Raw genomic sequence first — 25,128 nt, forward strand, 5'->3', positions numbered from 1 at the left:
GGAGGGAAAGCAGTTATCTAACTGTCTCCAATGAAATTAATCAGGGTGTGACCATGAACAATGAAAGTCTCATTTAAACAGGAATCAGCAAGGGAGAAGGAAGTCCACAGTCAGGGAAGAACAGCATGAGGTTATCCTGAGTCTGGGGACACAATAGTGAACTTGGGAAGATATAAGGAGGGAGAAGAAGCCATCTTGGCATCTATCACTGGGCAGCCATAAGGGGCCAGAGTACTTTCAAGCTGAAAAAGATAGGCCCTTCAACTAAGGGGTTTGAAGTCTTTGGGAACTGAATATAGGTGTGTAACCAGCTTAGGCAAAGATCTTTCACTTGTGAAGACCAGGGAAACCAGCAGCTTCTACTTCTGTGGAAGGTTCTGACTAAGAGAAAGTCAGCCATGGCTGGAAAGAAAAAGATTGGTAAGAAATCTACCTTGAACCAAGGCTGTAACTTGTTAAGTCATAGTCACTAGGAAGTATATTTCTCCTTTTGTTTGTTGGTAACCCATTCTACTGTCAATCCTTTCTACTTGGTATCACTTAACCTATGTCCTTTTGTTAATAAACTTGTTTTATTTTTACTATAATTGAACTCAGTGCCATGTTTGAATTGAAAATATTATTAACTCTAGTTAAAGTGATAAACTGTGGAGTTTTTTGTCTCTTTAAAGGAGCAACAAACCATATTAATTCTCTGAGTGTTCCTGGTGAGGGCTAGATGCTTCTGGGCAGTCAGTTTTGGGAAAATCTGGGTCTGAGGGTGTACTAGAGTCACTCTGTATATAGTAACCAAGGCTAGTGGAGACTAGGGTGGGGCTGTTGTGTTGTAGGCAGGCTGCTGGGGTCCAGGCTGTGAGCCACAGCCGCAGAGCATTTAAGGCACCTAGGGGTATGGGCGTTCTGTGACACAACTTCTCTGGAACAGTCTGGATTGCACTCCCAAATGTGACAGTCACATGGCTCTGCAATGGGGAAGGGGAGGCATGTCCTCTTTTAAGAAAGGACTTCAGGACCCTGTTCTCTTCCATGTTCAAGTATTAGAAGAGAGAGAAAAGCTAGTGCAACGTTCAGGCTTTATAACTTCCTTCACATAGACAGTCCTCTGTCATCAAACGCCTCCTAAAAGTTGAGTTGTCAAAGGGTATTACGCAGCCTGTGGGAGCAAGTCTCCCAGCCTGGATTGACAGATTTGGACTTGTGCTAGCACTCTTAAAAATAGTTGTGTAGATAGCACATGAAGTTGTGGCTTGAGCAGAAGCTCCATCCCTAGGCTTCAGAACCCAAGTTGCAACTTCAAAGTGCTGTCTACACAGCTATTTTTAGAGCACTAGTGTGAGCCCTGCGAGCCCAAGTCTATCTATGTGGACTGGGAAGCTTGCTGCCACAGGTAGATGGACCCAGAGCTCCTAGATGTTGCCCTATATACATAAGCATACTATAACACCCCCTATTGTGAAGTTAACTATATCATAACCTCTCTTTTTGTCATTTATTTGAGGTAGCAAAATTAAACACACATACCATAACTTGCTTACATATTTAGGATTCTATTATACTACCTTATATCGGCATACATAATTTAACATAACTTAAAAAAATGTTGGTGCTAACTCTTAACTTACTTGAGAACCAAGGCATTTTCTTTTGGGTTTTGGAGGATTGTTCTTTCACACCTTAATATAGTACAATGTATTGTGTATATCTTGCAGAAGGTTTGAGTTATTGCGGGTCTGTTTTGTGACAACAAAAAGTGGAGGCCCAGTGGCCTAACCACTAGGTGATGCTAAGCCCAGCGCCCATTACAGCTTCTAATTGCTTTTACCTTTTCAGGGTCAGGTCACACCCTGGGGAGGTCAGCAAGAGTCCCATATATGGTACTGCGGTCAGTCGTGTTGCCGGCACGCAGTGCCGAGAAGCAAAACAGCGGGGGTTCGTTACCCGGTGTGCGTCACCCAATAATCATAACGGGGTGGAGAAGCAGAAAAGTTTATTTGCAGCTGCAAACAAGGTACAGGGAGAATAGAATCTCAAATCTTGCACCCAGAGCAGGAAGTTACACAGGCTTTTATACATCCTTTCTTCAGCATACTTATCCAATAGCAAGCTGCCCTAAGTATCCATATAGCCAGCCAATCCAGTTAGCAGCTAGTTCCCTTGTTTTTTTTTTATCATTTGTTAAACTATACATAAAGCTGCTTTATTGAGCATTGTTCTTCCATGTCTGCCGTTTGGCCTTGTTTAGTTTCAGCAGTCTGACTCTGCAACATACTGTTGCAGATCCTCAGCATAGCTGCTGCGAGTGCCTCCAGGCGGGAGGGGGGGCCAAGGACACCTGGGCCTAGTGCGAGGGGGCTTCATCGACACTTGTGGTCTTCCATCTCCTCGAGTTACCTAGTGGCCATGCCCCAGTGTCCCCAGCAGTTGCAATTTCAGGTCATTTTTATTATATTTTAAACTTTGAGTCTTTCTAGAAGATAGATGAGGTTGTGGTTGGTATCTGCCCACAACTTCTGCCATGTCATTCTGGAGGTATAGAGACAAAAATAGCATCAGGTCCTGTCTCAGGTTTAGGTTTCGTAATTCACTTGCTGTAGCGGAAAGCAATGGCTTCTGTGTTATCTGCACTACCTGAAATTTCAACCTGCATAATCTCCTTTGGTATTCTGCTTGTAATTTATATTATCCTAGTTGCATTATGATCATGCCATTGTATATTTTTAGTTTGGCTTTGATTGGTTGTAATTTTGCTTTTGCTTTTTCTTAATGGGGAGGAAGCCTTTTGTAGCCTAGCACATTCACTGATGCCTCACTGTCTAGTTAGCATTCAATTTCCTATTTATGTGCTGCTGCTTGTCTTAGCATCTGGAGCTAATCAGAACTTTTTAAACCATTTATTTTTGATGTTTTGCACTTCATTAATGTCGTCATACACATGCAAATTCTCCTCCTCTGAGTCACTGCTTGCTTCCTGAATCTGGTGCATTTTTTCTTTGCTCTTCTTATCTGTAAGCTTTGGCATGATTTCTCTTGCCATAGTTATTGTATATGACCCCATGTGCAGGCCTTTTTCCATTATCATGTTTTTCTCCACAGTGCCCACAAGTCATCCTCTGTATTTTGTTTTTCTTCTGCTTTGTATTTATACATTTTCTTTTGCACAATTCTTGATATATTTTACCTCATTTTCATGGTACTTGGTGAATTATCTTTTTGTCTGTTTCATTTGTTCTCTTCATTTGGGTGTGAAATTGTTCACTAGCATTGCACATGTCCACAACTCTTGGTTAGTGTGGACTCTCCTGAACGTTCTCAGTCAAGGTCCTGCATCTTTGATCCCTATTACTAATCTATCACAAATTTGTTCCTCTTTTACGATTTGATAATCACATGAGTCAGACATATTGCTAATAGTTTGCCAATAGACTGATATACTGGTTATCTAGAGTTTTGATCATAAACTCACAGACTTTAGTCAGAAGGGACTGCCATGATCATCTAGTCTGGCCTCCTGCACGTTGCAGGCCACAGAACCTCCCCCACTCCTGAAATAGATCCCTAACCTCTGGCTGAGTTACTGAGGTCCTCAAATCCTGGTTTAAAAACTACAAGTTACAGAGAATTAACCATTTACACTTGTTTAAATGTGTAAGTGACTCATGCCCCATGCTGCAGAGGAAGGCAAAAAGCCACCAGGGTCTCTACCAATCTGACCCAGGGGAAAATTCCGTCCTGACCCCAAATATGGTGATCAGTTAGACCCTGAGCACGTGGGCAAGACCCACCAGGCAGACATGTGGGAAAGAATTCTCTGTAGTAACTCAGAGCTCTCCCCATCTAGTGTCCTGTCTCCAGCCATTGGGGATTTTTGCTACTGGCAGTCACCAATGTGCGACATGCCATTGTAATCAATCTCATCATACTATCTCCTCCATAAACTTATCAAGTTCAATCTTGAAGCCAGTTAAGTTTTTTGGCCTGCACTGTTCCTCTTGGAAGGCTGTTCCAGAACTTCACTCCTCTGATGGTTAGAAACCTTTGTCTAATTTCAAGCCTAAATTTCTGATGGTCAGTTTATATCCATTTGTTCTTGCGTCCACACTGGCGCTTAACTTAAATAACTACTCTCCCTCCCTTGTATTTATCCATCTGATGTATTTATAGAGAGCAATCATATCTCCCCTCAGCCTTCTTTTGGTCAGGCTAAACAAGCCAAGCTCTTTGAGTCTCCTTTCATAAGGTAGGTTTTCCATTCCTCAGATAACAGTTGTTGAAAATACTTCTGAAGCCCTTATAGAATTTTCCATGGGTCCTCCTGGTCTGCTGCTAACATACCCAGATAGTGCTGGAGTACATGGCAATCTTTGCCCTTATCAGATAATAGCATGCTTGCTCTTAGCTTGTTTTGCTTTTTTTTAATCCAGGCCCTTTGCAATTTTGTAGCTTTCCCATTGTGATCTAAGAATGTCCAGTTGCTCAGCACATCCTGTCATGCGCAGAAACAGGAATCTGGTATGCTGCCAAGATGGTGTGTATTTGCATTTTGCAATATTTTAGTTTCTGATTTAATGTATTTGTAGGAACTTAGTCACCCATGACACCATGTTCAAACATTAAAAAAGAGTGAGCCAAGACAATGCAACACTTAGGCATTATTTCTTCCTCCACATGTGCAATCCTCTCTTGTCAAGCTCTTCCTGAAAGTAGATTTTCAAAATTCCTAGACATTACCCTACACATAAGTATACTATAATGCCCCCCTATGGGGAAACTATCATAACATCCATGGCACAATTCTAAATAATACAAATTAACCATCACCCTAAACATAGCTGTATTAATAAGGACCCTCTCTATTTCCATGAGTCTTCCCCATGGAGAACAACACTGAACAAATATGGGTCAAAAATGTATTAACTCAAGATAACATTGCTCACCAGCTGGCCATGGATAATAAAAATAATAGTCTCTGTTGCCAAGCTTTTCAAATGATGAAGTGGGTATGTGGCTCTGAATTCTTAACATGCTAACTTTTAAAAATACATTATATAGTTTGGTATTTATTTTAGCATCTTAGATTTTTAGTTAAATCCCTAAATCTGATTTAGTTGCTGTTGGTCCTGCTTTGAGCAGGGGGTTGGACTACATGACCTCCTGAGCTCTCTTCCAACCCTAATATTCCATGATTCTAATTATTGATACAGTGCAATAGCTGTGCATGCCACTTATAAAATTCAAAGGCCCTGGCCTAAAGAATAGAACAATTATAACAGAACAAGGTTCTCTTACATTCTTTCTTGTTTGCCTATCACCATCTTTGCTTTTGATAGAAAAATATTTTTTAATTGATTTTTTTTTTCCCTCAGAAAATCAATATGTAAACGTTAAGAGGGGAAGAGATTTCACAAAACAGACTCAAGTTGTGTAACTGAAATCTCATTTTGGGCTCTGTTCAGATGGGCGGGGGGAAACTTGCAGTACATCTGTGTAACTAGTTACTAAGATGAAAAATCCTCAGGAGGTCCTTCTGTTGAATGAGGTTTGAATTTTCTTCTTGTATTTACAGAAGCATACTAATAAGGTACAGTCACCAGACTATCCTTAACTGAGATTTCATGTCAGTCCAGTTATTCAGCAGACTGTTAAATCTAAGGGGCCAAATCTCATTTGCCTTACTCACACAAATAATCTGACTAGAGGGAGCTACCTCCATGAGTAAGATAAGAGGATTTGGCCCACTGTCTTAAAAACAAACAAAAAACCCTAAATAAATCAGACATCTGTGAAGGGTCATGCGGGAATTGTTAGCACAATATAGTTGAAAGCATTTCTTTGCTGACCCAGTAACAGATGGTTGTGTGAGAGTGAATCATTTAAATGACATATTACATGCACTGTGTATGCAAGGCAGGGCACATTTAAGGAATTCTGCTCAGAAGCTGATGAAACTTGCAAAGATTTTCTGAGTTAGAACTGTTTCTCTCTGGCCTCTCATAAGAAGGCTGTAGCTTGATTTGTACATTTAAATATTTTTCCTTGTTTAAAAGTTTGAGGTACAAATTTCCTTTAAACAAAAATGATCCTTTAGCTTTAGCAGTGGTTATTATTTTCTATCTGTATTGCCATAGCCCCGAAAGGCACCAACCAGCCTTGGGGCTCCATTGTGCTAGACCCTGTACAAACTTATCAAAAGAAATATCCCTGCTCTGAAGTGCTAACTGTCCCCATTATCAAGAGAGGGTATGTTGTAGTAATCGTCTGCTTCCCCCTCTCACTCCCTTCCCTCATAGTGCATTCAAAATCATCATATAGAACAAACTGTATTTCTTAAGGTGGGTTTATATATAAAGATGGAGTTTGCCACAGATTACTGAGATGACTCTGCTACATCCCTTCCCCACTCCCACCATCTGAAGATAGAAATAGGCTCAAAGGCAGGGGAGGCAAGTTATATAGGCCTGTGGTGCCTGGCCTCCAGCAATATTCAGCACCTTGGGGTCCAGATGCACCAATGTTTGGGGCCAGGTCTTTCCCCCAGCACCGCCAGCCACCTCCCGTGCACCTCCCTGGTGCCCCGCGGAGCATCCCTGCCTCAAGCCCATTGCTGACCCCTACAGCTCCATGCTGTGCTTCTCTCTGCTGGCTCCCAGCATCAACTGCTGCTGCAGGGTCCTAGCGCTCCCCAACCACTAATGCCAGGGCTTACTCTGCCCTGCTCTTAGCCACCCCCTCTCCTGCCCACAGGGGGCCATTTCAGACCTAATGTCCTGGGTGGGATGGTCTTTCCATGTGATCTGGTGATGGGCAGGGAGTTCCCAGCTGGTGATAGATTCTAAGGAATAAAATAGAGGGTCAGTCAGACAGGTTGTTTTGATCAATCATAGCAAAGCTTGTAAATGCTCAGACTTCTACAACTTCTCTATTCACTATTTATTTAAAATGCCAAAGCTGGAGCACGCGGAGCCTGAAGCCTTTATTCACTAGTGAAAGGGGGGAACACTTGTAGAGACAGGATCCTTAATTAGATTGTAAACTCTTTGGGGCAGGGGCCATCTTCCTTTGTTCTATGTTTGTACTTCAGCTAGTACAATGGCATCTGTGACTAGGGCTCCTAAGTGCCATGGTAATACTACTATTCCTAATAATAACAGGAGCTCCAATATGTTTCCAAAAGCAACCTCTTGTCTCAATGTGCCATAATCAGTTATTAGCATCTAAACTGTGACTGACGTACACCATAATTTAGTTGAAGCAAGCATGTCTTTTAATTAAAAAAACAAAACAAACCATTGATTAGATTTCTATATTTTGCAGTTTTGCTTATCTAGAATTTACTTCTGAAAGGGGGAAAAAATGTCCTGGCAAAACCATTCAGAAATCAGCTTCAATTTGAACAGCTGCACTGTCTCTGAACACAGGAATTATTCATAGCCCATAAAGGGACACAACATCTTGAAAATATTTTAAGGAAAACAAAATTCTGGGAGGATCATACTTGAATTTTACGTCTGTATAAATCAATTCAGGAATGAGTCTGTAAAATGGAAATATAAGTAAATGAAATTATTTGAGGCCACTTTATCCTTTTTGCATTCATACTTGGGGACATAATTTGGCAAAGGTGTTTGTGTGTAGTTTTGTCAAGCTTACAGATAAGCAGCAGCACAGTCTAACCTCCTACCGCTGTTTCTTTCTCTTCCTCCATGCTTTCTACGTGTGTGAGACATACACACACACACCTTTACTGGTTTCAGAGTAGCAGCCGTGTTAGTCTGTATCCACAAAAAGAAAAGGAGGACTTGTGGCACCTTAGAGACTAACAAAATTGGTTATTCTCTAAGGTGACAAGTCCTCCTTTTCTTCTTATACTTACTGGAATTCAACTTATTGGCCTGAAAAACATGGACTGAGAATAAGCTATTCAGAGTATTCTCCTTATGGTCCTGATTCAGAAAGTTGTATATCTTTAAGAATAAGAGTTGTGCCATTGGGACTACTCATGCCCTTAGAGTTAGGACCTTGCTTACATAGACTACTAATGTCCTTCTTCAGCAAAACATCCCTAACCAGGATTACAACATGGGATAGCCCATGGGGGGTATGCTTATCTCCCCACAGGGACTTAAAGTTAAGCAAAGATAGAAAGAAAATAATGCCACCTACACTCAGCTCTAATTTTGAATAGTCAAACTTTTTACATGATCAGTATTAGTAGTACCTGAGAACATCATGTCACACTAACAAATATTAATACTCCAAGACTTGTGCTCAGATGTTTAAAAAAGCCTCTTGGGGATCTTAAGCACTAGTAATACAGATATTTAATATATTTTAAATATTATAGCATATGCTAGGAGTCCAAACTGTGCTACTTGACTTCTCTCACATCAAATCACAAATGAAAAACTTCAGAACAAAATAACACTTATAAATATATTTTATTCATGGGGAAATCACATATTCAATTCTGGTGTGCCTCAGGCAGCCAGCTGGAGTGTAAATGGAGCACCATGGGGCTTTCCCTTGCACCTGTTATAGATAACAACATGCTTTAATGGTGGGATGTTTCCAAATCATAACAGTTCACAATATGTACGATCATACTCTGTGCTCTATCCATGTATTTCTCATTCATGTCACTGTTAGCCAGAGTAAGGCATTGATGGAAATTACTTATGAGCCCATACTTATACTTTACAAATATATTGGGTTTTGCTCTAGTACACACTGAAAACTCTGTGCACAATAGCCCCAGCCATAATCACACTCCTGCAGAGATGTGGGGGGGGGGGGGGGAAACAAACATTCTCACCCCCCCATATTCACATAATTGGCTGCAAGAAACTTTCTAGGCCAGAGCATATGGCCTACATGTCTCTCTACATGTGGTGTGATCTGCACTGGCCCTTGGTGCTTTATGCATGCACAGATGTTTAGTAATGGTCATTACTTTTGGTTTAAGAAGCATGTGTGTTTTGGTGGTGGTTTTTTGGCAGGTTTTATCTTTAATCTTTTATCCTGTTGACTGGGCAACAAAATGGCAGATGAAATTCAGTGTTGATAAATGCAAAGTAATGCACATTGGAAAACATAATCCCAACTATACCTATAAAATGATGGGGTCTAAATTAGGTGTTACCACTCAAGAAAGAGATCTTGGAGTCATTGTGGACAGTTCTTTGAAAACATCCACTCAATGTGCAGCAACAGTCAAAAAAGCAAACAGAATGTTGGGAATATTTAAGAAAAGGATAGATAATAAGACAAAAATATCATATTGCCTCTACATAAATCCATGATACGCCCACATCTTGAATACTGCGTGCAGACGTGGTTTCCCCATTTCAAATGAGATATATTGGAATTGGAAAAGGTTCAGAAAAGTGCAACAAAAATGATTAGAGGAATGGCATGTCTGTCATATGAGGAGAGATTAATAAAACTGGGACTTTTCAGCTCAGAAAACAGACTAAGGGGGGATATAATAAAGGTCTAAAAATCATGACTGGTGTAGAGAAAGTAAATAAGGAAGTGTTATTTACTCCTTCTCATACTACAAGAACTAGGGGTCTCCAAATGATATTAATAGGCAGAAGGTTTAAAACAAACAAAAGGAAGTATTTTTTCACACAATGCACAGTCAACCTGTGGAACTCCTTGTCAGAGGATGTTGTGAAGGTCAAGACTATACCAGGTTCAAAAAAGAACTAGATAAATTCATAGAGGATAGGTCCATCAATGTCTATGAGCCAGGATGGGCAAGGACGGTGGCCCTAGCCTCTGTTTGCCAGAAGCTGGGAATGGGCGACAGGATGGATCACTTGATTACCTGTTCTGTTCATTCCCTGTGAGGCACCTGCCATTGGCCACTGTCAGAAGACAGGATGCTGGGCTAGCTGGACCTTTGGTATGACCCAGTATGGCCGTTCTTAATGGTTACTAAGAAATAAGACATTAACATATAGGAATATGATCAGGGCACTCTAACAGCTAAAGCCCTAAAGCTGAAAAGGTCAGATTAAGTCAAATAGGCTGGATCAGTGGTTAAAACCTGCTCTTGACTTGGGCATTGCAGTGGGAGAGGGTGCATCAAAAAAGGGGCTAAATTGTTTTTGAAACTCTTGGAGGGTGGGAATAGCAGTTTCAGGGCCCATTGTAAGTCTGGGATCAATATCCTCATATAGCTGATAAAATGATTCAAACCACTCCCTAGCTCCAACCAGGATCCTTTGGATGGATAGATGAGATTGATTCTGCTAATATAATATTTATTTCCTATATTGCACATACAGTATGGAGCACTTTGTAAAGTAAGTAATAGCAATCATAGCAATAGCATAGCGGTCATAGATCACTTCAAATACTCACAACACCCAGGGACAGATCCATGATTCAGAAACTCAACAGAAGTTGTGACTCAGGGTGTTGGAGATGCACTTGGCAGCTTGTCTGAATGTACAAACACTGACGGGTACATTTGCAGTTCAGCATGTGCATAAGTTAGGCACGCAATTCCTATTTAACAGAAGTTGCATATCTAATTCCCCATGCATTACACAGAAAATATCTATATCTATCAGTACCAAGTAGCACTGTTATATATAATGTCCACCAGGATTGCCAATATTATTTACTTAGTGAATCAAGAGCACAAAATTATTAAAGAACAGATCAGGAATGTGCATTTTTCTGAAGTGTTTAAAAATTAATTGAATCATTTAAAGTTTCAGAAATAATAATTTTAAAAACAAGTTTGCCTGTTTTTAGTGCTTATGTAAATAGATTCAATAGCTATTAGCCAGGATGGGCAAGGATGGCATCCCGAGCCTCTGTTTGCCAGGGGTACCTGGCTTTGGCCACTGTTGGAAGGCAGGATACTGGGCTAGATGGACCTTTGGTCTGACACAGTATGGCAGCACTTATGTTCTTATTCACATTCTTGAACTGCCCACAAACTAATCCCTAGTGAGATTCTTTTCTCTGATACAATTCCTAAAGTTTGATATGAAACTGCCTGCTATTAATGCTTTAAACGACTATTTCTTTTTATCCGCAACTAATAGAGATTACACTATGCAAGCTGATAATATAGTTAATGGATGGAATTTTCACAAGTGACTAGTGACTTTGGGTGCCTCAGTTTTTAAGTTCCTGGCTTGATATACCTTATAGGAGATTGGTTTTCGGAAGGTGCTAAACGCTGGAAAGAAGTCACTTTAGGATGTCTCAAGCTGGGCACTCAAAATCACTAGTCAATTTTGAAAATTTAGACCACAAGAGTTTAACAATTGTATACTGTGAACCTAGACTGAAAAGGATACCCAGAAAATAGGGGAACATTGAGATATATACATTTTTATGGTGATTCTTTGAGTAATAGTGACCAGTACTAAAAGGCCTTTTAATATCTTCAGTGTCAAACTTTTATGTAGGTTTGTTGCTGTGTTTTCACTACTGTAGTTGGACCATGGCCTAAGAGAACTAGTAGCAGCCATTCTGCAGCATGCTGATGTTGGCTAAGCAGACTTGGAGTTAATAACAGACTGTGCTGGCTTGTTTTGTTGGCACCTGGTGCAGATCATGGTTGCGTTGTCCCAGATAGTTAAAGGTATTTAGGCAGTGCAATACCCAACTAATCTGGTTCCTACATCAATTAGACTGAGTGCAACAATGCTTAAATACCTTTTAAAATCTGCGGCTTTGTATTTTACCTGCGCAAATGCCTGTGTGATGGTTTTTAAATCAAATCTGAGAATCCTAAAATTGACAGAAAAGCCTTATTTTTTTGCCATGCTTAATTTTTAGACTTGCAGTGGTAATATCCTCAGCATCCAAGAGGAAATGTTCTCCTACAAAAGCAGATACCTTAGCAGTAAAGTTCCCAGGAATAAAAGTCACCACAACATGTATTCCAGTGATGAAGGTTGGCTATCTTACTAGGAAGAGAAATCTGTCACTCCGATAATAGCAGTAATTCTGGCAAGTGGGGCAGAAGAAGAAGAAAGAGTAGTGGCAGATTCTGTGCAGGAGCAACTGGATAAGTACTGATGTCAAAAGCAATTCTAAGAGCCGTGAGTAAACATTTTGTTAATTCCTTTCAAAATGGGACTTTATAGAGACTGTTCAAAAGGCTTGAGCTTTACCAATCAACTTGATCTGACTTGCTCAGGTGGCCGTATTGTGTGCAGCTGTTACCCTCCACTACTATTTTCATCAACAATATTACATCATTATTGGTTCTATTTGCCAATTTGTTATTTTAATGGTCACTTAAAATCCCAAAGAGCCCTGGTTAAGATGCGACTCCTTCCGCTCTGAAACTGGTTGTGGGTGTGCTGCTTTTTTTTTGTTTTTTAGTAAAAATACTAATGGGCTACAGAGGATACAGGTCCAACTACATTCTTTACTGAAGTGGCTTTATAACTTTCATATAAACTATAAAAGTAGATAGTAATGGGCCACAGAGGGCAGATGTTGTACCACACCCACATGCAACGTGCATGTTAGGTGTGCTGGAGAAATACAGTGCTTCCTATTTACCTCCCAAAGGACCCTGCTTTCAGCGCAGTGAGGTTTTCTCCAAGGTAAGATTTACTCTGCCACTGAATTGAAAGCAAAGAGTTGTCTTTTTAAGCCTGGATTCACAGAGATACAGGCTGATTTTAGAAAGGGCTGCTGTTCTTAGACCATAACCCTCCCAATCAGGGCCGGATTAAGACCTTTAGAGGCCCTAAGCACTGAAAAGATTAGGGTGCCCCCCATATGTAATTCAAAATAAAAACAATACTATACCATAAAATAATTTTATTTTTTGAAATGACACAAAACTTACATGTATGCTGAAATTAAAATAGCTTCTTTCTAGATTTTTCTGATTGCAGAATCTGATCGCAAAATTCTGGATAAATTCACTGAAGCTGACTTGATGAAGCATGTCTGCTTCCATACGCAATAGGGAAAGTGAATCCAGTCTGTCCTGACACATTGTTGTTCTCTGAGGGTTTTTTATTCTTTTCAGCTGAGAGAGAGCATTCTGTGGAGCAGTTAGTAATCATCAGTGTTAGAAAAATACATAGTGCGATCTCTACATTTGGAAATACACACTGTATTCCATCTTTCAGTATTGTCATGAAGATCAATGTGATTGAATTTCATTTTTCCTGTTTCATTAAACTTTGCACGCATATAACCGTGGAAGTGCTGTACTTCTCCACAGAGATTCATGTTCAAGTCAACAGGGTATGAGTCAACTAGCTTTTGGGAATTTTGTGAATATTGTTCGTCAGATAAGTCCATATAATTTAGAAAAGAAAATCTACTTGATACTACTTCACCTCTCCTCTTCATATGAGCTTCAAGTGTATCAATTATAGCTTAGAAAGTAGATACATGAAATTTGTCTCTAGGATTCAATGCTGTTTCTGTTGCACTGTTATCATTTGCTTGTTTTTTCCTGATTTGCTTGCAGGACGGGGCTTCTTTGTAGTTAGTATCAGGCAAGATATCTTTTGATATGTCTTCAAATCTTTCAAAATCATTCCTCAAAGTGTGTAAGTGGATGCTAATGATTGGCAGAGATCTGCACATGTTTTCAAATCCAATTCTTGGAGAGCTTGACTTGTGTGGTAAAAATGTTGTAAAATTTCATTCCACATGGTCAACAGTGGAAACAGTCAAACTCTAGTTCTTGCATCTTGTTTGCAATGTTTTCTGCCTCTCGTACAGTTTCTCCCTTTTGTGATTGGTCTTCAGCTATACTTTCTAATGCATCCACAATCTTTGAGTAGGACTCCAGAATTGCACTTGTTGCCACTGAATGTGCCTTCCAGCGAGTATTAGAGATTTCAACACACTACCGTTGCCCAAATATGTTTTAAGAACTGCCCATTGGTGTGTTGAGGCAGAGAAAAATGTATAAAGTAACTGGACTGTTGAGGAAAAAACTTACTGCCACCGGACAACAATCAACAGCACTGCAGCCAACAAGGTTAAGAGTGTGCAGCACATGGCATGAATATGGTATATTTGTTCTGTTCTAAAAGCTTCTTCTGCATTCCTTGATAACACCCTGACATGTTGGCAGCTTGTCATAAGATTGACCTCTGCACTCTGAGAAATCTATTTTGCAAACTTGGCACAGATAATGCACCACTTGATTTGCCATTTCTTCACCAGTGTGGCTTTTCAAATTGAGGAATGTTATAAATAGTTCAACTGGTTTTCCATCTGTGGGAGACACATCTTAGTACAATACTCAATTGATCAACATGTGAAAGATCAGGTGTAGAATCGACAGAGAAACTGATACACCCAGCAGTACTTATTTCATCCACAATAGCTGAATGAACTTGGTCACTCATTAGACCAATGAGTTCATCACATATTGTCTTGGGTAAGTATGATGGGTTACCTTTGCCAGCATTCCCATATTTTGAGATATGGCCTGCTAAAAATGGGTAAAACTGAACCACAAGCTCCAACAATCGCAAGAAATTTCCATTCTGCAATGATCCAACTGTCATTTGATCCCCAGAAAGGCAGACCACGTTAGCTAATGTTTGAATAACTCTACAAGACATGTTGCCGGTATTCACGTTCCCCTTTAATTTGTTCTTCCAATTTTTGTGTCAGTCTAAAGCCCTGTCTTCGATTTAAATAGGTCAACATGGAATCTCTGTGAGTAGTGCTATTTTCATGTTGTTCAATTAAAACAGTATTCCGTCAGTCACTAAATCCATCTGCAGCAAACAGGGATGTTGACGGTTTATATACAAAAAGTTTTCAAACAAAACAGTACGCAGATCCTGTTGATGGTGAATACAGTAGCTGTTCTCGAATGTATTTCTCACCATTCGCTTTCATGCCGAAAAATATTTTTTGTGGACAATATCTTGTTTGTTTGCCATTGGTAAAAGTCTGACATGATTTCTCAAATGGCCCAGTGTGGTGTTGACAGTCATTTGGTCCATGATCTATCCAGTAAGCTACATCATCGGTACTGAAATCAACCCACATACCAGGATCTTTTCTCCTATTTACAGCATGAGCAGGTTCAGTCTCTGACACATCCACACCTTCTACAACGTCTGTTTTTACCGCCAGAAGCAGGATGATCAGTTACAGTTTCTGACACAGCCACATGTTCTGGAATGATGTGTTTCACCAATAGAAGAAGGGTCAGTCTCTGAAACACCTACAGGTTTTGGAACGATGTTTGTGCTACTTAGGGAAGATGTTGCTTCTGATGGATTCACTTTGAAAAATGCCAGCTTTGGCAGATTTTGGCAAATTTCACTAGGTTTTTTGTTTTCTTCTGCCAGTTTGTTTCTGTGTTCCACTCAGTTCGCTACATTTCATCCTGCACCTTATCTCAGTTATCTGAACTTAACCCCCCCCCCAAAGAAAATTATACAATGTACACTGTGTGTCTGTGTGTGTAAATAAAAGAAGGGGGAGGGGACCGAATCAAGTACATATAACTCAGAAGAATATATCAATAATAAAACATAAATTTATTGCAATACATGACAGGATCTGATTTCCTCACATTATTTCAATCTGTTAGTAGGATGCCCCCCATGGTTTAGGTGGGGATAAGTAATAAAAAGAGAACAGAAAAACGGGGGAAGAGTGTGTAGTGGAGTGTAAGGAAGTCTAACAATGTTCTGATTTTTTTCCCATGATGACTACTTAGATGCTTTTTTAAACTTTTTTTTTTTTTGGTGCCCCCTGCTTTTCTGGTGCCCTCAGCACGTGCTTAGTCTGTATATTGGGTAATCCAGCCCTGCTCCCAATGTCCCTTTCTATGAAATACCATGGAATGTGATCAACTTGCAGGAGCACTCTTATTTTTTGGGGGGGGGGAGGGGTCAAGGGAATTATGAAACTTAGACTCAGAGGTTGTGTGTCAGGTAGCAAATTAGATGCTCTTACAATACATTGTATCTTGCTCAGACTCCCTTAGATCTATTATCACCCCTCCACTGGAGTGTGAAGCGGTCAAAGTTTGTGTAACGTAAAAGGTGAGGAGCCAGACTATGGGTAAAAGGTGTATGTTAATTCTGGGTTGTGGCTATTGTGGAAGTGCTGAGTCTGCTGGTGTTTCTGCTTTATTTGGACTGAACTGAGCAGTGCTAATTTTGGGTTTTGAGTTCTTATAGAACTGTCATAAACAGGCCTCCTCTTTACTTTGCTGTACCTCCAGGATCCTTTGACATAAGCACAAAGATAATGCAAAAGTAACATGACATATTAACTATACATTATCTATTAACTGCTTCTGACCATTGTAGCAACTTATTCCAGAATTTGTTATCCTACCCTCACCTCTGGTAAGAAATATATATTTTCCATTATTTTATCTATTTATTTTAAAATGAAGCAGAGTATCCCAATGTCAAACTCTGGAAATACTTAGCTGTAGGGAGCAAGCAGATATTCTGAAGGCAACATTAGCAAAGCACTCAGATGGTAGAAGATACACTATCCACAATCTTAATACTATAGTGTATCTTATACACAAAAAATGTTATGTGCTGGAAAGCAAAATGTGATACAACATAACATAGATGGAGGTCGAGAGCTAAATCAACAAAGACTTGTTTGTTAATGTAGGATAATGTAATGCATCAATAAAAAATTCAGATTCAATAAAAATATCAAGGTACCTCATAGGGGCTTCCCACCATATCTTCATATCAAAGCAATATAATCGGAACAGATTTATTATAAAACCTATTAAAAAGATAATTTTCAACCCAACTTTTAAAAGCACTGTGACCTGATCCTGTTCTTATTTACATGGGTTTAACTTCCTTTAAACTCAAAGTGTAACTGAGAATTTGGTCATAGAAGAAAAATGCAGACCTTCGAAGCAGGTACCTGATTGCCTTTGAAGTAGTTGCTTATATATTCATCCAACCAGGTTTTTGATTGGTAGACTAGAAAATAGTAGACCATCTTTCTTTGTGGAAAGGAATCCTAGATGTAAAGGGTAAGAAGGCTTAGTAGCTAAGATAGACTGTAACCATTCAGCCAATATATTGTACATCTAGTCTGGATAATTTAAACAGGGCCAGCTTTCAAGGCACTTAAATTTTAGAATGGATGCCATTGATAAACCATGGAGCCAATAAAGAATAGTAGCAATCTAAGCTGTAAAACTAGTGCTTGTGAAATGTTTAGCTGAATCATTTGCCATCTGGTGAAGAGAACACAAAGCTGGAAGAACAGCAACGGGAGGAAGAAAACCATATTAAAGATATACTAATAAAGGCTGCTTCTAAGAATGGCATGAATTAGTTTATACCACAACCACTAAAGAGAACTATCTGAGATCATTAAACATTTTTTTTATTCAGCTTTACTGGAATATAATTCAATATGGAAATTTCCCATACCGCCTTTTGGCGTGTTGTAGGAAAGCTCAGAACTGATTTTATTCTTGAGTGTTTAATATTCCAGTAACAGGGAGGAAGGATTGTCTTATGTTTTGAGGTACTATTCAGATTTTCACCATGTATCTATGAAACTTTAACAAAGTACACATTTGAGAGGCTTAATTAATAAAGAATTAAAGAAGGATAACATAATGCTGATCAACATGGCTTTATGGAAGATAGCTCCTGTTGAATTAACTGGATATATTCTGAGATTACAAGTTTGGTTGATAAACTGTGTGATGTAATAGACTTCTGTAAGACATTTGAATGTGGATCTCTGCCAGAATTCCTGGCCCCTCCCTCTTCTCTCCTGCTGGACTGAAGAGAAGCTTAGCTCAGCAAAGGAACCAGGGCAATAAATCACAAGGCTTTCTTCCAAAGAGTTCAGTATTTGCCAGCCTATGTTACGTCATGCTTATTTGACAAACGTACAAGAATATTGCTACGTTTGTAGCTGTAGTTGTATATTTAAGATTTTTAAAAGTCTTATGCATTTCTGATGAGACTTACATTTGAATGGAGAAGGAGATTAATCTAATACTGGAGGAGGGTTGTGTGTGTTTGTGTGTATTTAATCCAAGAATGTTCCCAGAGTATAGACCCATATGTTTGTACATCAGATATGTCATATTTAGTAGACATGTGAATATGAAAATACAGCTACTACTATATCTCTAAATACAGATCTAAGGAAATGAAATAGCGGAATAAGATATGCATTTCTCTTTTTTTTTTTCAGAGCCAAGTTCATTCATGAATTAAGTGACAGTAAGTCTCTTAAAGTCAATATAGTTACGTTAGATCTGAATTTGATGTACAACTTACAGAAAACTGCCAAAACTTCACTTGTACATTGTTTCATTTTCTCCTATTGGGTAGGGTTTCTTCTGTAGTTGACCACATAAGAGGATCTGTCCAACTATTTTTATAGTATATTGAAAACAAAATTTGACATCAACCCCTATATCAATAAACAAAACTAGAAGAACTGTCATTAGTAAGGCTTTAAAAGTTTGTGTTTAGCAATATATATTACTGGAAACTTTATTTTGAACTATGCCCCTTAAACATTTGGGACACACACTACTTCAGAGAAGTGATTGAAAAGGCTTGCTAGAGGGTGTACCATACAGCGAAAATCTTCCAGTTGTCTTTTTCACACAGAAAATACTTCTGAAAATACAGATCAGGGAGTAGCCTGAAGAAAGTGGCATAGAATAATAGTAACAAAACTTAATTTCCTTTCTGTCAATCCTCACCCAAATATACGTAAACTCAAAAGAGAGGAAATGAATCAGTTATTCCTAACTGAGTACAGAAAGGATGCTGTAATTTTGGTGGTTGTTACCTTAGCCAGTATATGAAAATCTTTATCTGAAAAGCGTACATTGACCCTGACTAAGCTATTTATACAGTAAGAAGCCTTTTGAGGAGACTTTACAGAAACAGTCTATAGGTACAAATATTTTATTTTAATAAACAACAGTTTACCAAGGGAATACAATATGTAGGGATCCATTTTCTATCACTTTCATAAACACATTTAACTGGGTAGGTTAATCAGCTAAGATGAAGGGATGGGACAGCTTCATGACTATTTAAAATTACAAAGAAGTAAATGCAGTACACCACCAGAAGTTAGCTATGTTTGTTAAACCCCATTTATTTCCCAAAGGATTATTACTAATAGATAGAGCTGGTCAGAAAATTCTAATAGTATAGTTTTGTCAGAAAATGCCAGTTTGACAAAACTGAAATTTTCCATGAAATCATACCGCTTTTGTAATGCTTTCCAGATTTTTGTAATCTTCCATTTTGGAAAACATCACTTCAAAACAATTTTTTTAATTTAAGTTTATTTTTCTCATTTGTAAATATTATTTTTACATTATTTCATGTCAATAACACAAGTGCAAAACATAACATGTCCGCATTATGTCGTATTGACACAGTCAGAATGTCATTTTTATTTTGCTTAAAAAATAAAATCTAAGGGAAACTGTTACTTATTTTCTAGATCCAAGTGTCTTCTGTTTGTGTTGTAATGAAAGATTGTTTCATTACAACACAAACGGGAGATACTTGGATCGAGAAAGTAAGAGAAACTGTTTCGATATGTAGTATTATTTCAACTAAACTATATCATGACATGACTTGATATATATGACACAACATCATATTGCATTACTGATAGCTCATGAAATATTGTAAAAATGAAATTGAGGAAAAAATCACAAACTTTTTCTGAAATGTTATATGCTAAGATATACAATTTCTATGTGCTTGAGCTGAGGAATGAGGCAACCCTATGCCATCCTTCCCCACACCTTATAGCGACATAGCAGTGCCATATGAGAAGGCTTTATAAAAAGTCCAGTTTTGAAGGTAGACAAATTTCCATGTGCATATGTAGTGCTGACACAGCCCATCACACCAATTATTACTTTAACAGTAATCTAGTAGAGCATAAAGACTAAATAAATGGCTAAAATAGTAAGGTCACTAGGAACAATGTGGACAATAAAGACTTTATTGCTTCGCTGGTGCTTTCCCCTCTTTGTTAGTAGAAACACTACCACTTAATTTTTTCCCCTGAAACTTAAAAATGTCCTCAATTGTATCACTGCTCAAGAGCCAACTGCTGCGCTTGACATCCCATAAATCTTATTCTAAATTGTTTGTGGCAGAATTGTACAAGGGATCGATAGATTCATTTACACTGATTCCCCATTCTCTTACTGAAAACGTGTCTGCACATGCAAAGGACGAGATTATCAAATTTGCTTCACAGCCTCTTAGCCGTCTTGGTAACCAGTGTACCTGGGACTCAGGGGAAAACGAAGAAAGAATTAAATCAGGAGCTCTGCTTCAACCTGCCACTCCCAGCACTGCTTAATCTCTAACATGATTGGAGTGACATGTTGGTTTGTCCCTTAACCCCCATCTCTCCCATCCATTAACAATAACTGTTAACTCTTGGAAAGGACTTTCACAGATGTCTCTAATTATGAAATGGTAAACAAGCCACACATTCTATTGCAGAATATCTGTGATTAGTGGCTCCTACTACTGTCCCTGCTGCATTGCTTCCTTTTTTTTTTTTACAAGATAACTGTAAGGGAAAGTGTTTGGAATTATCACCCACCAACTCAAGAGCACGCCTGAGTATGAACATAACTCCTATTAACATTATGTACAGTAATTTTCTCACTATTGAGTTTGGGCCCAATTTTCGTTGTTAACAAAGGAAGGTCCATAACCTTGACTAGAGAAGAGCTGCTTGTATGCACAAAATCAGACTACAGGATTGGAATTTCAGATTATAAAGCTTTCAGGTTGTGGGGCCATCTCTTCCTATGTGTTTGTATAGCACCACAACAAGATCCTGATCCAGGCCTCCGGGCACTACTGTAGCAGCATGAAGAATAATAACAAATAACTAGGTCTGTCGAGCGATTAAAAAAATTAATCACGATTAATCACACTGTTAAACAACAATAGAATACCATTTATTTTTAATATTTTGGATGCTTACTACATTTTCAAATATATTAATTTCAATTACAACACAGAATACAAAGTGTACAGTGCTCATTTTATATTTTTGATTACAAATATTTGCACTGTAAAAACAAAATAAAATTTTTGAATTCACCTCATACAAGTACTGTAGTGCAATCTCTTTATCATGAAAAATGAATTTACAAATGTAGATTTATGTACAAAAAAACTGCATTCAAAAATAAAACCATGTAAAACTCAGTCCCACTTCTTGGTCTGCCAATCACTCAGACAAACAAAGTTGGTTACACTTTGCAGGAGATAATGCTGCCTGCTTCTTGCTTACAATGTCACCTGAAAGTGAGAACAAGCGTTCGCATGGCACTGTTGTAGCTGGTGTTGCAAGATATTTATGTGCCAGATGCACTAAAGATTCATATGTCCCTTCATGCTTCAACCACCCTTCCAGAGGACATGCTTCCACACTGATGATGGGTTCTGCTTGATAAAGATCCAAAGTAGTACAGACTGACGCATGTTCATTTTCATCATCTGAGTCAGATGCCACCAGCAGAAGGTTGATTTTCTTTTTTGGTGGTTTGGGTTCTGTAGTTTCTGCATCAGAGTGTTGCTCTTTTAAAACTTCTAAAAGCATGCTCCACACCTCATCCCTCTCAGATTTTGGATGGCACTTCAGATTCTTAAACCTTGGGTCGAGTGCTGCAGCTATTTTTAGCAATCTCACATTAGTACCTTCTTTGCGTTTTGTGAAAATCTGCTGTGAAAGTGTTCTTAAAATGAACATGTGCTGGGTCATTATCCGAGATTGCTATAACATGAAATATATGCAAAATGCGGGTAAAACAGAGCAGGAGACATACAATTCTCCCCTCAAGAAGTACAATCACAAATGTAATTGACACATTATTTTTTTTAATGAGTTTCATCAGCATGGAAGCATGTCCTCTGGAATTGTGGCTGAAGCATGACGGGGCGTATGAATGTTTAGCATATCCGGCATGTAAATACTTTGCAACATCGGCTACAAAAGTGCCATTGCGAACCGCTATTCTCACTTTCAGGTGCCATTGTAAATAAGAGACAGGCAGCAGTATCTCCCGTCAATGTAAACAAACTTGTTTGTCTGAGCGATTGGCAGAATAAGAAGTAGGACTGGGTGGCCTTGTAGACTCTAAAGTTTTACACTGTTTTGGTTTTAGTACAGTTATGTAACCAAAAAAAAATCTGAATTTGTAAGTTACACTTTCACGATAAAGAGATTGCACTTCACCACTTTTATGAGGTGAATTGAAAAATACTATTTCTTTTGTTTGTCATTTTTATAGTGCAAATATTTGTAATAAAAATAATATAAAGTGAGCACTGTGCAATTTGTATTCTGTGTTGTAATTGAAATCAATATTGAAAATGCAGGAAAACATCCAAAATATTTAATAAATTTCAATTTGTATTCTATTGTTATAAGTGCGATTAATCACAATTAATTTTTTAAATTGTGATTTTTTTTGAGTTAATTACATGAGTTAACTGTGATTGTCAGCCCTACAAATAATATTTAAAATGGGAGGTAAAATGTTTAAATCAATGGAGCAGCTAGGCAGATTAACTTCAGACAGGTGCTGTAAACCCAAGAGCTTCAGCAGGACATAATTCATTCCTAGGTGTGTTTAACTACTGTATATGCGTGATTGCTCTGTCACAATAGTCTTCTGAGTAAAGGATTGCTTTTATAGGTTTATATTTTATATCTGCAGGGATAATTTTATTTTGTGAGTCAGAGGAAGAACAGATCAAAGTTTGAAGAATGTCAGCACTGTTCTTTATATGCATCACACTGAAATATCGTTACTAGAATATTTTAAACATTGTCTAACTGTATAGGGACCAGATACTGACCCCACACTCCTTTCTGCTAGCATAGAAGGCTATAAAATTAGCGGAACCATTACTCTTCTCCTGCCTGGGGCGGAGAGGCCACAAGCAGGCCTGTGCCAGTTGACTTGGGCTTGCAGGGCTTGAGCTGTGGGGTCATTTAATTGCAGTGTAAACTTCCAGGCTTTGGCTGCAGCCTGAGCTTGGGGATCCTCCCACCTCGCAGGGTCCTAGAGCCTGGGTGCCAGCCTGGGCCCAGAAGTCTACATTGCAATTAAACAGCCCCACAGCCAAGCCAGCTGGCATGGACCAGCTGCGGGTGTCTAAGCTAACCCTCAGTATGTATTGAATCAGCCTTTTGCTAGCAAAGACTGATCATGTGTCTCACAAACCCTGGCTGGAAACTGCTATAGAACAATCAAAAAGGCATTGACGTTGCATGACTCTGCCCTGGTAGAACAATAGGCATGCTGAAGACGGTGACCAACCTAAAGGAAGCTGGTTCTCTCAGATTGTCTGCATGGGGTGGGGTTGCAGCAGTGGACAATCCCCAGCAGAAAAGAGAAACAAGAAAGAGGTGTTGTTAGGAGCTGCTATTAAAAACGAATATGTTCTCTGAGTGGAGGAGACTTTTGGCTGCTGGACCTGAACAAGCTAGGGGGAGGGAGAAGAAACTAGAAGCAGGTAAGATTAGGCAGGAGGCTAGAGGTGAAAGAAGAGAGGATGTTCCTGGGACTCTGAAAACACGCTGACAAACTCCCATGGGGATTTTGGAGGGGTGAGAAAACTGAGGCAGTGATATGCCTGCAGGTTTTGTTGTTTTTCTGTAGACTTGTACTGTCTTAAGGTAAAATGAGCATGTGTTTAGAAATGCCCTTGCAGAGTCTGTGTTACTTGCTTACATTGCCACACTGTCCCTGAGGCCCAAAGCAGAGGGTCCACAACTTTGGTGCGACTCTCAACGCAGGCAGCAGCTACTGATAGGGCTTGGGAAAGACAGCACCAGTTTCAAGGCCTAGGCAATTGGACTAAGGGGTCCTCACTGCCAAGAGAGGTATCAGACTTGGGGCCTGCACCTGTGTGTCTAGGGTCCCAAACCCAGAGAGAGATAATATCTAAATGCCACCTAGCCCCTCGCCCCTCTGCATGCACAAGAAGAGATCCAGATGCGGATCCTCTGAGGTGGTCTACTATTATAGTGCTCTGTGAGGCACCCCCACACCAGGCCTGAAGGGGTTAAGATGGCACTGAAGAGGCCAATTATCCTTCATAATTGCACCTAAATGGAGGCCCAGGGATTTATAAATTCTAACTGCTGATGAAGCCCCGCTGGAGGAGAAGCTGGGAAAGGAGTATAAAGAAAGGAAATCTGTAATAGCCAGGGGCTAAAGAAAGTGTGTGTGGGAGAGAGAGCACGCATGCACGCACGCACTCAGTCATTCTTTCTCTGGGAGTTGAGAGGGTGGAAGGGGCCACCGTATGGAGAGCCAAGCCCTGAAAGAAGGATCAACCCTATAGGAGTTGTGAAGGCAGGATAACAGAACAAGGAGAGGGACTGCGTAGCCTTGGTTGTTGGTTATAGTGTCCCTGGCCTGGATCCCAGCATAGAGGAAGGGCCTGGGTTCCCCTACCAGCCACTGGGAAGTGGTGAAGAACTGCTGGGGGTGCCATCCAGACAGCTGGTCTGGTGACCGTTTGATACCCCAGAATAGGGGACCATGTATTGACCTAGCTGGAGGACTGAGTCACACTGAGGGACTGCTACAGTGATGGAGTGAGCATTGGCAGTCAGTGCCATATGGTAAAAAAGCAGCTATGCCATGTCTAGTCAGGAGGAAGAAAAGGAGTACTTGTGGCACCTTAGAGACTAGCAAATTTATTTGAGCATAAGCTTTCGTGAGCTACGGTTCACTTTGGGTAGTGAGGTCCATTACATGAGAGTTTTATATGACTCAAACTGATGAGGCAGGGTAGTCCAGTGGTTAGGGTGCTCATCTGGGCCTCAGGGGACCTGGGTTCAATTTCCTGTTGTACCACAGACTTCCTGGGTGACCTTGGATAAGTCACTTAGAGTACATCTACACTGTAGCTGGGAGCGTACTTCCCAACTTGGGCAGACAGACGTGCTAGGGAAGTCCTATCATCACCATTTTACAGATAGGTAACTGAGGCACACAGAGACTAAGGGTATGGCTACCCTGAAGTTGGAATTGTGCTTCCCAGCTTGGGTAGACAGACATATTCTAGCTCTAGCTTGAGCTAGCATGCTAAACATAGCAGTGTAGCTGGCGCATAT

The sequence above is a fragment of the Lepidochelys kempii genome, chromosome 2 (genome assembly GCF_965140265.1).
Source record: "Lepidochelys kempii isolate rLepKem1 chromosome 2, rLepKem1.hap2, whole genome shotgun sequence".
Lineage (NCBI taxonomy): Eukaryota > Metazoa > Chordata > Testudines > Cheloniidae > Lepidochelys > Lepidochelys kempii.